Source organism: Chiloscyllium plagiosum, chromosome 20 (genome assembly GCF_004010195.1).
Source record: "Chiloscyllium plagiosum isolate BGI_BamShark_2017 chromosome 20, ASM401019v2, whole genome shotgun sequence".
Lineage (NCBI taxonomy): Eukaryota > Metazoa > Chordata > Chondrichthyes > Orectolobiformes > Hemiscylliidae > Chiloscyllium > Chiloscyllium plagiosum.
The window spans coordinates 10,731,654-10,745,670 of record NC_057729.1 but is presented as its reverse complement, the minus strand read 5'-3'; the positions used below and the strand labels follow the sequence as shown (position 1 = coordinate 10,745,670).

Below are 14,017 nucleotides of genomic sequence, written 5' to 3'. Positions count from 1 at the left end.
GTATATTAATGAGGTGGGAATAAGGGAATATGAGATTTTAATGCATCTTAATAGACCTCAAGCCCCTCATTGGCAAAAATCTCATCTCGCTGTTCAACACTTAGTTGGAAAATGGGACGGTTTGTTGTGGGTGTCCAGAGATTTGTTGTTAGCCATCACAACCAATTTTCCCAACTTTCTTGCTATGGCTCACATTATTCAGGGAGTGGAAAAATTCCACTCTTTGCCTTAGGATGGACACAAATTTATGACCTTCTGACCCACGCTTCCAATTGATAGCACAGGGGATTCTCAGCATAGTGTCAAATGCTGACAAATGGTGTATTGCTGGGTTTCTTTTGACAAGGAAGCACTTTTTATTCATGTACATTTTTCCTAAAGTTCCCACATCTGAATTGAAAACAGAAATTGCTGGCAAAACTCAGCAGGTCTGGCAGCATCTGTGGGAGAAAGCAGAGTTACCATTTTGAGTCTGGTGACTGTTCATTCAAACTCAGGTAGTATCAACCACAGTATTATCAGGCCCAGCTGGATTTTCACACACATGCTGTGTATTTATACTGAACATAATGCCATCATTGATAAACTGTACATAGGATGGTAAGAAAGGGATGATAAAGATCATCTGATGGACCAAGTGTGTGATGTTATGTAATAATGGTATCATTTACACTAAAATACAATTAATGTGGGCAAATGTTAAATAATACCAGCTGATGGGCAAAATCCATTTTTAACTTAATGAAGATTCAGTAAAATATTATTGTAAGTTGGATTAATGTCATGATTGTAAGATGCAATATGATGAAAGTTTTACAAAAACTCATTCTTCATACAAACAGGAAAAGTAGCAGCCATAAAAGTTAATTGCAGTCACTGTTATGTATAAGGAAACAACATTTCATAATGAGCAAAAGTTTACAAGCCAAAATGACAACTGATGACACCATGTTCAGGAATCACAATCATTTGGGACACAAATCAATCCCAGCTGAAGACAGTGTATGTCAATGGCAACGACATGAGCTGACTTACTGAAAGGTGACACTCTAGCTCCATCTGTCTGAATAAATAAGTGCTTCTCCAGAACCAATTGTGAATAGTTGTCATCCCCACACTAAAATAACTACAAACATGTAAGGGGACAAACTTCAAGTTCCATATTTTATCATTTATCTCAGAAGAAAGGTAATATTGGGAGTGACACATATGTGCAGACAGACCATGCAAATCAACTAAAGTGAGTGGTCCTCTGTGCACTTTTAAGCATGATATGTCAAAACACATTCATTTTAAAGTGAACTGAGTTTGACACTTTAATGAATGACACTTAGTAACTCAACTCACTCTTAAATTCACCTAACGATTGTACATTGGAAATTCTGATTAAATTATTCCATCACTCTTAGGAATGTGTCCTTTCAATGTTGTGAAGCAAACTGAGATTTGATAGACAAAGATTGGTGACTTATAAAAACACACACATCCAAAGTAAAAAAAAAACACAGAGAATGTCCTTCCAAACCCATGAGTTCAACCCTCAGGAAGGAAACGGCCAGGGGTTACATGTGAGCACCATTACTGTACATGCACGATCCCCTGCAAGCCACTCACGTTTCTGACTTGGAACTATATCATTGTTCCTTCATTGTCACGGGGTCAACATCATTGACCTCCTTTCCTAACAGCTCTGTGCTTTCACCTTAACCCTAATGACTGCAGCAATTCAACAAGACAGCTCACTACCAACTTCTGAAGGGTAAGGAAGGATGGGCAAGAAATTCTGACCCAGCCAGCAAAGATCACATCCCATGAGCAAATAAGAAAAATCAGATCGGAAGAGTTTGTGACTGACTTGCTGGAATTAGGAGTAGTAATGGTTATTATCTTCTTCTGAGCTGCATTCAAGTGTTCTTAAGGAAATAAACAATTCTGCAAAATCTTTTTGAAAGTCTGAGAATCAGTTTTCCTCATCAATATTAGAATATCCCGCTCATATTAAATTTTGAATGTCCAGTCTCTGAGCATAAATAACATGAAATAACTCTGAGGATTCACACCGGTGTGCCCCAAATGCTGACAAATAGTGTCATGCTGCTTTTTTCTTGACAAGGTAACACTTTTTACTTGTACATTTTTGCTAAAATTCCCCCATCTGAAACAAAAACAGAATTTGCTGGCAGGTCTGGCAGCATCTCTGGGAGAAAGCAGAGTTATTGTCTTGAGACAAAATGCCACTGTCCAGAGCTTTTTTATAATGTTTAGTATCCGTTCTTTTGGATGAAGTTGCTGCATATCTTATTTCTGATTTATCTCAGAGCAATGCAAAAGTTGTGCTGAATTCAAACTATTTATTCACAGAACTTTAAACATCTTAGAACTTCACCGAATTTTCAATTAGCACATCACGTTTGTAGGATTCCTAGGACTTCCAGAATGCTCTGGGCTGAATCATGTTTGGAAATCAGCTAAGAGTCATTTTTGGCAAGTTTCATATCAGATTTATTTCTGCAAATGTTTGTGCGCTATCGACCCAAAGGTCACCTCATTAATTCTGTATCATACTCCTATGGTGTCCCACTTGTCCCATTTTCTCACTCACCATAAGTGGAAGTAGTCATCGCTGCTCGGATATCCCAGGTGCCATGCACCAGTCAAATATTGGTCATCCCAAGTTCCCTTCATTATGTATGCAGCAGAGCAGCAACCATAAACCAATACTTCTTGGAGCACATAAATGGCACAGTTGACACTTCATTGATCATATCAATGCACATTCCTACATCTATAATTTTTAAACACCAGGCCTAGAACTTACCTGTCTTTAGTCATATCCCATCTTACAAACCTATCCAGGTCAGTGGTACTCTATTCCCAATGCCCAATGTCGGTAGCATCTTAACATTGTTCCATCTGAGACCATCACAATAAGCATTGAAATGCTTCAATCCAGTCACTTTTCTTCAACAGCAAATGCAAAGGAAAAACAAACAAAAATAGGTGCATTTGCTTTTTTTGAACACAAGCGGACCTCTTGTCTTTCAAGCACCAACAGATTTACAGACAATGAATGATCACTGCATCTATCTCACATCTACTGGAACCAGAGCAATTAAGTGCTATCTGGCTTGTTGTGCGTGGCTTTGTTGCACTCGATCACACAGAAGGTGATGTTCCTCTTGTTCTTATCTTCTTCTTGTGAAGACTGCCCCCGGTGTCCCAGCTTTTCAGCTACCAATAAATCTTCCCTTTGCCTGCTCCAGTTCTGTAAAGCACAGCATGCTATGATTGTGCAGCACACACTGTCTGGAATATACTGTAAGGGCCCTCAAGATTGAGAGTTGAAAAGTGTGGTGCTGGAAAAGTACAGCAGGTCAGGCAGTTTCCAAGGACCAGGACGAGCAATTGCATTCCTGGACATCCCAGATGGCCTCCTATTTCAAGGACTGCAATTTCCCCTCCCTGTGATCAGCAATGCCTTTCAGTACATTTCCTTCACTTCCTGCATCACTGCTTTCGAACCCCACCCCTCCAACTGCAACAAGAATAGAATCCCCCAACTTTCTAACCCAACAAAATCCAGATACAGCACACTATCCTCTGCCATTTCCACCACCAAAGATATATTTTCCTCCCCATCAGCATTCCGCAGACCAATTGCCTCCGTGAGTCCCTCGTTAGGTCCACACCTCCCGCAACCCCCATTCTCCTCCCGCCAGCTTCCTTTGCTGCTACAGGCGGTGTAAAACCTGCACCCACACCTCCCGTCTCACCTCCATCCAAGGCCCTAAAGGATGTTTTCATATTTGGCAGAGATTTTCTTGCACATTCACCCACCTCATCTGCTGTATTTGTTGCTCCCGATGTGGTCTCCTCTACATTGGGAAGACAGGATGCCAACTCATGGAACATTTCCCCTCCCTCCACTTCATCCCAGATCTAACCCTCCAACTCGGCACTGCCCTTTTGACCTCTCCTACCTGTCCATCTTCCTTCCCACCTATCTCCTCCACGCTCTCCACCGACAAATCACAATTATCCTCTACCTGCATCCACCTATCACCTTCCCAGCTACCTTCCACCCAACTATTTATCTCTCAGTCCCCTTGCCCTGCCACAATCCTGATGAAGGGCTTATGCACGAAATATCGACTCTCCTACTCCTCAGTTGCTGCCTGACCTGCTGTGCTTTTCCAGAAGCACACATTTCGACTCTGACTCTCAAGCATCTGCAGGCCTCACTTTCTCCTCCTCCCAGGATTGAGTCAAGCAATGGAACTGATCGTCAGGAGACACCATGGTCCAGTTGAGAAGTGGGTTGCATTGTGTCAACACTCCACATTACTCTGGGGATTGTGTTACAGCATCATCAACCATGGTCACATTGTGTAGTCCTTGTCCCCTTGGAAAGGTATCTGACCACTCAAATTCAGCAAGAAGGTTAGAGTCCTCAATGACATGTGCATCATCGCAGCTCCCAGCTATGGTAAGATTACAGGAACCCAGATCACTTGCACATTGATGGAATAGGACTTGTTCTAATGACGGACTCAGTTGCATTCTGATATGGCCCTCTCTATGTGATGTGTGTACTTTCTATTGCACCCTGCTTCCGGGGGAAACCAGCTACATTGTCATAGCCTACAGTCCAGACTGCAACACTGGCCTTGTCACAGAGAAATGAGATAAAGCAGTGTAATCAGACTCAAATGGTAAAAGACCTGATCCGTGGTTGATGAGGAGATCCCATAGAAGTCCCCAGTGGCTCCTTAGAAGAAACCAGTTGCATAAGAGTTCAAAACAGCTGTCACCTTGGTGGCAACCAATAGCACCAAGGTTCAGGACTCACTTCTCATTGTTAGAGCCTGAACCAAGACCTACACATTAGTCCTGCCCACTATCATGGTTGACAATCCCACTGTGCCTTTCATGCTGGTGCTGACTGTCAATAAGCCCTTATCTTGAAGTACCTCATGTCTTCCAATGCACTATGTCTCCCCCACATATGGTTTGGATTTCTGTCAGTCACCACCCTTCTCTTCCCTGCATCCCAGGTTGCTGCCTCCAGTCCCATGCATTGAGTTCCCCAAGACTTCCCTACTGCAGCAGTGTCCCCTGATAATGCCCCCATAGACTTTCATTCCTCCGACTCCCAGCTCTGACTGTGTCACACCCCTCTGACCAACATGGATGGACAGACCTTAACCAACATCTGACCGAATGCTCTCCATTCATCTCCCTGACTGATGTACCAACAGCCCCTGACTTCTTGAATTAAGTCAGCAGACAGACAGACCTTCTGACCTGGATTACCTCATACAGGTAACTGACTACAACCAACCCTCTGGACTATGAGCAGAGGATGCCCTTGACTGACTGTACCTGGACTACCTGACTGTTGGCAACACTCCCTTCACTTGACTGAAGACAACCCCCCCTTCAACTTTGAGACATGGCCATTGGTTGAAGTACATATAGCGTTAGTGAGTTTTGGGAAGATGTTTAGCTCAGGTTGAGGTCCTGGATGTAAGTTTGCTCGCTAAGCTGTTAAGTTCATTTTCAGACAATTCATCACTATACTAGGTAACATCATCAGTGAGCCTCCAGTGAAGTGCTGGTGTTATGACTGGCTTTCTACATAAATAGGAAGCGGGTCATAACACCAGTGCTTCACTGCAGGCTTACTGATGTTATTACTTGGTATGGTCTGAAAACGAACCTTCCAGCGCAGCGAACAAACTTAGATCCTGTACATATAGCGTATTTGCTGCGTAGGCTGCTGGAATATGCATAGGTATGAGATTGATATAACTCTGTGTCACACAACAACACACGGACTCTTCAGTTTGCTGACAAGTTGCCTGGCTTTATGTCCGTGCTGTGAACTACTGTGAATCTTTAAGATGTGGCTAAAGAGGTACAATACCAAAAGCCAAAGCAGGGATGCTGCGAGCATCAAAGTGGACACAAAGTGAGTGACCCTAGTCCACAGACTTATGCAACATATCAATGTACCAAAAGTTCTGATCAGAATCGCACAATGAAAATAAATTATGAAAAATTACATCCTTTCCACCCCTTTAAAGAAAGTGTTTGTTTTCAATTCAATCAATCATTCTTAAACAACAAGCATATAGACGTTGCGTAATTTCTTTGAGGTTGATATCTGATTTCATTTATTTTGACTCTGACATTCTCGTTAACTGATATAAATAGATTCAGACTGAACAATGGCATGTAAACGTTACGATTTGACATGCTTCATGTATTTATCTAGAGCACTCTTTGGAACAAAATGTGCCATGTTTGGAAACCTGACAAGGTGTTCCCATCTATGTGTCCTGCTAGAAGCTTTGCCACAATGAGGACACCAGTACACATCCACCAAATGCTCCCATGTATTAATCTATTGTTTTACCTTTTGTGATTGCATATACACATCATAACTCACTCTCAGGGATAGAAAACTATACCATGTGCCAAACAGATGAAATGTTCTTTGATGACCGCCCTGCACAAATGATTCACAGATTGATTCACAAATTGATTCCACTTTAAATGCAAGTGGCACTGCTTTCCTGAAGATGGTTATAGCATTATTAGTTTATAAACTGTTCTGAGGATATCTGCCCATGATGAAACAACATGCTTTTGAGATCATGGAGGTCTCCTTGCCCATAGCACTAGAGTTGGCTGACAGGCTGACTCTATGACTGAGTCTAAAGGTGCATTCCTGCGTGACCTCTTGGGATGTAGCATGGGATATTTGAATTGGATTGCCACGATCATGGCTGTTTCCAAGACTAAATCATTGACCTCTGATGTGGCATTCCTTAACTTGTGGAATGGAACTCTTTTCGATAAATTGGTCATGAAGTTCATTGTATATGAGGAAGCTAATCGTTGCAGTGCTTACACCTACAATGTAATGGATTTACAAATTCCCTGGCCTCTCTGATTGAATATAAGAATACACTATCATTCAAGACCAACTATTTCAATATTTGGAACTTGACCCCTACAAAAATAGTAACAAAAATGATTATGCAACTCATGGTGAAAGTGAGGACTGCAGATGCTGGAGATTAGAGTCAAGATTAGAGTGGTGATGGAAATACACAGCAGGTCAGGCAGCAACCGAGCAGCAGGAAAACCGACATTTTGGACAGGAGACCTTCCCTGAAGGGCTTCTGCTCGAAACATCGATTTTCCTGATCATGGGATGCTGCCTGACCGGATGTGCATTTCCAGCACCACTCTAATCTTGACATCATGCACCTTATGTCAGGAATATTTAAAGCTACACCAAACTGGTCATAAAAACCAACGCAGAGCCTGAGATTAAAAATTAGGAGACAAAGTTTGCTTTGAAGAGATGAGTTTTAACAAGTCTTTCAAGGAGACTAAAAGGTTGGAAAGGGAATTCCAGAGAATAGGATTCTTTCACCTAATTGCTTTGTTGCTAATGATAAGCAAAGATTAGAGGGGCATGGGGGTGGATACACAAAGGTCAGAATCTGAGGAATAAGGTGTTCAAAGAAGTGAAGGCAGATATAAATATCGGGTTAGCAGAAATTGGGTGGACAAGGTAATGGACAGAATTAAAAAGAGAGTTAAAATCATTTATACTTGAAGCTTGTGAACAATTTTGGTCAACTGTTTTTTTTGTTGGAAAGGTTGCTTGCAGCAATGTTTTGGACAATGTGGAATTTATGAGGAATAGGAACATTTGACTAATCAAATAAAAATGGCTGTTTCAATACCAATGAGGTTCAGGTAGAAACAGAACAAATAATGTCTTTCAGGCAGCAGAAAACTCTGAGATAAAAATGACAGGGGTTTGACATGACATCAAGGTTAATAGAGAAGGGATGAAATTGGCTGCCAGGGAATGGTGTTTGCTTTGAAGATTAACAATGACTGCATGGTCCGTCCCTGTGTTGTAGAAAACTCGATTAGTCGCCAAATAATACGGAGGCAATTAAGGGGTTTAGAACTTGTGGAGAGGCAGAAATGTGGAATGCCAATAAAATGTAGTTTGCAATTAAGCAAGGTTTGGGAGCCTAGAGTACACCCTTGGAGGACTCCAGAGGTGATTCTGCGTTTGGTGGAAAATATATTATTGTTAAAGTTGTCTGGCTGTGTTTAGAGAGATAGGAACTGAACCATGCCTGGACATAGAATGTACTGGAAAGGATGAATTATTGGACTTGAATGTTGAGGAGAAGAGAAGGGATATAGTACATTCCTAGTCCCTAGTCAGAGAGAATGTCACATGTAACTGTTGGTCGGGTTGTTCAGTGCTGTAAATTAGGTTGAAGTTGGACTGAAGATATTTTTTATGGAAGTGATAGGAAGAGATTAGATTAGATTAGGAGCATGAAAAAACACAATTTGAAGGCATAAATGGGTAGAGGGAATATCTGATGTTTATTGCAAAATTGGTGGGATAAAAGCAATGCTATGGTGATGTATGTGAAGTGATGAATGATGATAATCGTTTTGAAGGGGAAAAGACACTTAAGGAGAAGGATTTATTAATAGCATCAGGTATCATGGGCATGAGAAAGGTGGATAGATACTCAGCTGTTGTGTGAGAAAAGACCAGGGGAGATGGAGTTGATTCTCAGAAGCATGATGAGCTCAGAGAGACAAAGTGAGGTGGGGTGAGGCTGCAGGGAAATTTGACAGGGTTGGAGACTGTGAAGATAGAGGTGTTACAATTAAAGACTTTGAGAACTGAAAGGTTAATGTAGGTGTGGAAAGATAGAGCTGGATGGCAATGACTTAACTGTCAAAATGGCCCGCATGCATAGAGATGACCAGATGGAATACAACAAAATCCATGATCTTTGAAATGTGCACTGCTCCACAAGACAATCTCAAACGTTCTTCGCCAATTACATCCTGTGGATCGGGGGAGGGGTGATCCTGTTGGCTTCACAAAAAAAATGTGGTTTGCTGCTTTCCAGGCTGAAAGGATGAGATCCTCTCTGTAGTTCATACTGACCAATAGGGGAACTAGCCCTTCATAAACTGATCAGCTACAGTAGAGTATCCTTTTGGAATCTCCAACTCATCATCTCCATTTAAATGAGCCACACGTCTGAAAATGGTTTAGTGCCTCTTGACATTTATTGAGGTCAAACAAAGCTAGGACTTCAGATTTATTTTTGACTATAGTCAAAACTCCCTGCATGATTATGGCAATTGTTGAAATTATATTTGCTTCCTTTTACCATGAATTTCATTTGTAAAATTAATTTATTGTTCCATGGTATGTTTTCATCCATGCTTGATTATGCTGGTCTGAACACTGATTTGATGGTTGATTGCTTAAGACGATGGATGGTGCTGGTTAGTCAAGTGGCTAAATTACAGGGTTATGGAAGACCTGAGGATCTTGCAAAGAATATGTATATATCGAAAGTTTTGTGAAATCCTACGATGTTTAAAGTTCAAAATAGAACTTATTATTTCACTGTTCTGAAGTAAATCAGATGGATAAGATACACAGAAATTTAATCCAAACAGAATACATGGCAATGAGGGTGTTGAAGAACAGTTTAAATGCACAGTACTTCATGCCCAAGACCTATTTGCTTGCTATGGGAATGGATAGCCTAGATGGAGCACCAATTCAAAAGAAAGTGATATTTATACATTGTCTCAGAGCAGAAGGCCAGTGGATACTGAAACAGATCACAGAAGCCACATCTACATTTGATAAGGCATGGGTGCTCTCGGAAAGTACTTTGATCCAAATAAAGGCGTGATATATGTCAAAATCTAAAGATAAATTCAGCAGTCAAACCACATCAAAGCTTTGCATTGCCCCATTTAGTCAGGGACAATGATGGAATTGAGTTGGAGGCTATGGATTTTGACAAGAGCTAAACAAGATGGTTTTAGTCTTGAGGTTTAATTGGGGAGAGATTTGGCTCATTTATGAACTAAAGTGAAATTGGCAGTCCATCCATACAACAAGCTGTTACATATCTGTAAACAATCTGGGATACTCTTCAGAGATTCGGTGTGGATTTGTTGGGCCAAATGGCCTGTTTCCACATTGTAGGTATTCTATGATAACTAGGGGTGGTTCTGAGAGCTTAAGGTGAGTGTTATCAACTGGAAAAAGAAAATCGTCATAATTGAATAGATATTGCTGTTGGTTTTTCACATGTGTAATGTTGGATGATGCTAAACTGTAAATTTGGATCAAATGGATAATAACCATGAATTTGAAAATGGAGAAGCCTTTGTAAGTGATGCATTAGATCAGTTGGAAAGATAGAAATAGAGTCAGGAGAGAGGGATGCTGCAAAAGTAAACCACAAAGGAAAAGTGATGAAGGAATAATGAGCAATGGCAAATATTACAAAACACAAAGGTCTGCATAGAACAAAGAGGAGGAGAGTAACACAGTATATCAACAATCACTTTGCACAGGTTTTATTGTAGTCAGCTGGATGAAAGTTAAACTTATGTATTTGCATCTCACCCACATACTGCCAATCTGCACATATATGGTCCACAAAACCTATAAGGCAGAAGCTTGTAAATTGAGTTTCCTACTTTTCTCTGTTCCAGGTTCAATTCTATATGACAGCAGATATTCCTGATCAGATGACATTGATCAAAATCTTTTGATCAGCATCGGAAACTCTTTTTCCAATGCTGACCAGTCAAAATGCTACTGAGTTCCACCGATCTTTCTGACCAAATGTCCAAGGGACGATCTTACAAAACTCAATTAGTACAAAATCTTTGGAAGCATCGATGAAGGAAATTCACACAGAAGTCTCTTTCAAGCACCAGCTGCAGAATTCTGTGAAGTGAGAGCTGGAGTACCCTAAAGGCTTTTCCATGTGTTAAGGAGGGAGTGCATTGGGTGAGTGAAAGGGTAGGTGTGTAAGTGGGCCGGGTGGACACAGCAAGTAAGGGCAAAGGGTGAATGAGATACACAAGGATGGTGGGTCAGGTAAAAGCTGACTAGGATAGAGACGTTAGGTCAGTCTGAGCTGGAGGCGTTTGGAGGCAGGAGAGTGAAGGGTGGCTTATGGGGTCAGTTGCACAGTTACCCAGGAATTTTTCTGCTAAGGTATTCCTGCTTAGCTGAATGGTTATCCAGGAAATGTTATGTATGTCAGAATTTTTAAGTGTCCATCTCTAGCTGAGAGTTGGAGACTTTTATGGAAGATCCCAGAGAACAGAGGAATTGCCCATTCGAAGTTCAAAATTCAGCTACCCTGAAATCAGTAATTTCAAGATGATAATTTCCAATGTTCGAGTACGTAGAATACCAGATACATACAATTACTGGATATGGGGCATTCTTTTCTCATTTTATAATTTTTGGAATGTGGACATTGCTGGCTGTCTGGCATTTATTGCCCACCCCTAGTTGTCCTTGAGAAGGTGATGGTGAGCTGCTTCCTTGAACTGCTGCAAACTACCTGCTGTGGGTTGACCCACAATGCAACTAGGGAGGGAAATCCAGGAGTTTGACTCAGTGACAGTGAAGGAACAGCGATTCCGTACTCCTTTGCTCCAAGTATAGAGAGATGCCCACAGGCTTAAGTGTAATGAGCAGTAAATTGCAGGTTATTACTTGACCATTTAAACTTAACAATTGTTAGATCAACAATTAAAGTCAGAGTAACCATGTTTTGTGGTTCCTTTTCCTGCTGAACTGGGAGATTATTGAATCAGGTTATTTTGCTGAAGATAACTCAAAGCAGTATTAACACTACCTCAAGAGAAGGGACATACAATGATGTAGATATGAATAACATCGACATCTAATTTATCATGCTCTCATACACAAATTTGAATGCATATAGAGGGAGGTTTTTGTCTTTACTATTCACTTGACAAAGCTTTGAGAATATTTGCATAAAGCTCTAAGACAGGAATGTAAAAACCAATATTACTACACATAATTAACTATTCAGAAAGCTAACACTTGATAGATTTTCATGACTAGAATAGCTTTATTTACATCATTATGCACCCTATTTATTTGCAAGATAAGCCAATGTACAATATATACTATTTACAAGGAGAATATTATGAACTCAATGCTTTAAAAAGAGAAGAAATATCTCTGTTAAACATATGATGCAAACTAGAAAATAGGCTTATGCAATTAATTTTAAAATATAGTTCTCCATTATTTTAATCACAAGGATAAAAATACCAAAATCAGCTCAAAAGTAGACTAGTAATAAGCTGGCCTCAAGCCAATCTGTAATGAGCACTGTGCAGACAAGCTCTAGGCTCAACAATTCTAATTAAAAACATTCAAGTTCTTGCAGAATTAGTTTCTGCCACATTTGGGAGAGTTTCTCTCTAAATACATCAAAACATTTAAAGTGAGATTTTTCTGAAATGTAAATATTACTTTAATTACCCAGAAATTTAATAAATTTATGTACTGCAGTCCTTCACACAAATAATAATCAATCTACTAAATCTCTCGCAAAGGAACAAATCTTTTTTCCAAACAACAGATTGTCCTTTAAGCTCAGATGTTTCAAGAGAAGCAATTGAGACAGTTCCATTAAAACTTGTATTTGTCGCAACGAAAGTGGCAGCACAGGAGTTCCACCAAAGTTTCCAGTAACATTCTTACATTTGATAGAAGAAGGGATGTGAAGATATAAAAAGGAATTCACAATATACCTCATGAATTATGTACACATCATTCCCCTCCTAGCAAACCTCATTTACTGTCCTGTACAAACGTTCCTGGGCATGTCAGTGGGAAACTATCTCCAGCATCTTCTCTTCACAAACGCTATATGGTTGTGCCACCTCCTGAAGGTTGTTCCTCAGACAACTTAAAAGTCCTTCAGATAACTTGTGAACATGATGAAAGCAACTCTTTTAAGTCACAGTTCTCCCAAATCGCAACCAAGAACATGTACTGAAACTGCTACCTATAGGCATGTCAAGAAAGTAATAGTGTACAATATCTCCAAGAAGCATCCTGTTGCTTTCTCTGTCACAATAGCAAACTATACAGAATTTTCCCTGGATTGCAAACATTCAAAGAGTGCAGAATATCACAGACATTTTGCCAAAGACAATAAATCCAGTTAATAACTCTTGACAGGAAAGGTTCATTCTTTTCTATTGTCACCTGGAGCTTCAAGCATGGAGATTCTCCTCGCACGCAATGTCTTTTAACCAGTAAATATGTTTGACATGCACCAAATAAATGTTGCATTTTGTCATTTGCTCACAGTTATTGGGGGTGGCATTGTTAGCACAGCTGCCTCACAGCGCCAGGGACCTGGGTTCGATTCCAGTATCAAGTGACTGTGTCTAGTTTGCAAGTTCTCCCCGTGTCTGAATGTGTTTCTTCCCACAGTCCAAAGATGTGCAGGTTGGGTGTATTGGCCATGCTAAATTGCCCATAGTGTTCAGGAATGTATAGGTTAGGTGCATTAGTCAGGGGTACATGTAGAGTAATGGGGAATGGGTTTGGATGGGATATTCTTCAGAGGGTTGGTGTGGCCTTGTTGGGCCAAAGAGCCTGTTTTCATTGGGTGTAGGGATTCTATTTCCCAAACATTTGGTACACAGTTTTCAACCAAACTTGACATATTTATCCCTCAACCAATATTACTAAAACAGATTATTTGGTTGCTATCATATTGTTGTTCATGCAAGACAAGTGTCTTTTCTTGTTAACTCCTTGACTAGGTAAACCTAGCAGTAGTCTTGGAATCAGTACAAATTCCTTCAGTTTTTGCCACACAATTACCTGCAGACATTTGCAATTTACAAGAACAAGACAAACTACCACATATGTGTGAAATCAAACAACAGCCAGAAGAATTTAGTCTTCAACTAACATGTAAATTGTTGATAATCACTCTAAATACTGTTGAACGTGCCCTCCGTGATGCTGAATGTGTGTTCAGTAGTGCAAGGATATTGAAAGGATGCTGGCAGCATTGGTGTTAGATAACATTACATGCTGATTGATGACCTGCTTACTACGCATACT

General features: G+C 40.4%; 1 protein-coding gene across 1 annotated transcript in view; it reads left to right on the top strand.

Annotated features, from left to right (window-relative positions):
• The window catches only part of LOC122560022 (bactericidal permeability-increasing protein-like), a 171,175-nt gene that overhangs the window by 75,661 nt on the left and 81,497 nt on the right, over positions 1–14,017 (top strand). The window lies entirely within an intron of this gene.